Source organism: Megalopta genalis, unplaced genomic scaffold (assembly GCF_051020955.1).
Source record: "Megalopta genalis isolate 19385.01 unplaced genomic scaffold, iyMegGena1_principal scaffold0232, whole genome shotgun sequence".
NCBI lineage: Eukaryota > Metazoa > Arthropoda > Insecta > Hymenoptera > Halictidae > Megalopta > Megalopta genalis.
In genome coordinates this window covers 15001-17366 of record NW_027476301.1, presented here as the reverse complement: position 1 = coordinate 17366, position 2366 = coordinate 15001, and the positions used below count along the sequence as shown (strand labels likewise).

The 2366-nt window shown below is 48.1% G+C and overlaps 1 pseudogene; it reads right to left on the bottom strand.

Annotated features, from left to right (window-relative positions):
• Positions 1 to 983: 983 nt before the first annotated feature.
• Positions 984 to 2366, bottom strand: part of LOC143262882 (large subunit ribosomal RNA) — a 3001-nt pseudogene continuing 1618 nt past the window's right edge.

Here is a 2366-nt window from a genome sequence, read left to right as displayed (position 1 = left end):
CGTCTCCCGAAGAGGCAACCTCCATGTCGGGGCTAGTACACCGCCCTCACCGTTGGGAAAAAAAAAAAAAAAAAAAAAAAAAAAAAAAAAAAAAAAAAAAAAAAAATTATTAATTAAAATTATTTATAAAAAAAAAATTGTCCAAAAGTTGTTAAAAATTGTTTAAAATTGTTTAAACAAATTGTTTAAACAATTATTTAAACAATTGCCCGGATGCTGTTTGTTGTTGTCCCTTCACTTTCGAATTTCGCGCAAAAAAAGTTATTAAATTATTTATAAAATTGTCCAAAAGTTGTTAAAAATTGTTTACAATTGTCCGAACAAATCGTTCAAACAATTGTTTAAACAATTGCCCGGATACTGATTGTTGTTGTCCATTCACTTTCGAATTTCGCGCACTGATGTTCGTCTAAGTCCGTGGCGGAAACTCGATGAGTTATTTCGGCCCGGGGAGTTCACTGTCGCCAACCCTAGTAAAATTTACGAGGTTGGCAGCAGCGGTGATGCTCTCTGTAGACTGGAAACTCCAAGCTTGTTACGGCCCGGCGACAGCCAATCAGAATGCTCAACACCGCGACTGCAGCGCCAGCCCACGCCGACGGCGGCGTCTCGAAGTTCGAGGTGGCAGTACGTTGTTTCTCGATGTATTGGACGATTTTTCCACTTCCACAGTTTTGCACCGATTTACACTTGCGATACGTCAAATTAACCGCTATCGCTAGCAATTAATTCTGACGTAATCAGATTTGCAATACGGTCTCTATTTTCGCCGGAATCGGACCCCGAACACCGGCGTGTCAAAACACGTGGCGATCCGTATGTCAACTTTCACTCGCTATAATTTTGTCAATTTCGAACCGATTTCCACAATTTATATCACGAACTGATCCTCTCCACTAGCACTTCACTCTAATGCACTGTTTATAATTTTTACGGCTGATTTAACCACTTTTTATCGATGTAACACGGAGCACGGCGTGACGACGCGTACACTCGCTACGACACCTGGCGGCAGTCAGTAGATAGGGACAGATGGGAATCTCGTTAATCCATTCATGCGCGTCACTAATTAGATGACGAGGCATTTGGCTACCTTAAGAGAGTCATAGTTACTCCCGCCGTTTACCCGCGCTTTTTTGAATTTCTTCACGTTGACATTCAGAGCACTGGGCAGAAATCACATTGCGTCAACACCCGTGGGGGCCATCGCAATGCTTTGTTTTAATTAGACAGTCGGATTCCCCTAGTCCGTGCCAGTTCTGAGCTGAGCGTTGAATGGCGGCCGAAGAGGACGACCGCACCGATGGGAAACGCCACGGAAGCCTCGCAGCAAGGAAGATCCGCGGGAGGCCAAGGCACGGGACCGAGCTCGGATCCCAGCCACGAGAGCCGTTCACCTCGCCCAGGCCCGGCACGTCAGCCAGACCCGCTTCCCGACCAAGCCCGACACGCCCCGCTCCTCAGAGCCAATCCTTATCCCGAAGTTACGGATCCAATTTGCCGACTTCCCTTACCTACATTAATCTATCGACTAGAGGCTCTTTACCTTGGAGACCTGCTGCGGATATGGGTACGAACCGGCGCGACACCTCCACGTGGCCCTCTCCTGGATTTTCAAGGTCCGAGGGGATGATCCGGACACCGCCGCAACTGCGGTGCTCTTCGCGTTCCAAACCCTATCTCCCTGCTAGAGGTTTCCAGGGAACTCGAACGCTTATACAGAAAAGAAAACTCTCCCCGGATCTCCCGACGGCGTCTCCAGGTCATTTTGGGTTACCCCGACGAACACTCTTACGAGGGCCCGAATGGTATGCGGTTCCGCTGCCGGGTTCCGGAATAGAAACCGGATTCCCTTTCGCCCAATGGGTGTTTTTTGTGCATGTATATAATAACAAAATATGCTGCGATTTATATAATAATAAAAAAAAATAATAAAATAGCTGCGTTTTTTTTTACAAGTGTTTAACGTCTTAGGACACCTCATCTACATAGGATTTCTCTTAGGGCTTAGGATCGACTGACTCGTGTGCAACGGCTGTTCACACGAAACCCTTCTCCACGTCAGTCCTCCAGGGCCTCGCTGGAGTATTTGCTACTACCACCAAGATCTGCGCCGACGGCGGCTCCAGGCAGGCTCACGCCCAGACCCTTCTGCGCACACCGTCGCGACCCTCCTACTCGTCAGAGCTTCATAGAGGACAATAAATTGCCCCGCTTCACACATACCACTGACGGTGGAGTATAGGCGCGACGCTTCAGCGCCATCCATTTTCAGGGCTAGTTGCTTCGGCAGGTGAGTTGTTACACACTCCTTAGCGGATTCCGACTTCCATGGCCACCGTCCTGCTGTCTTAAGCAACCAACGC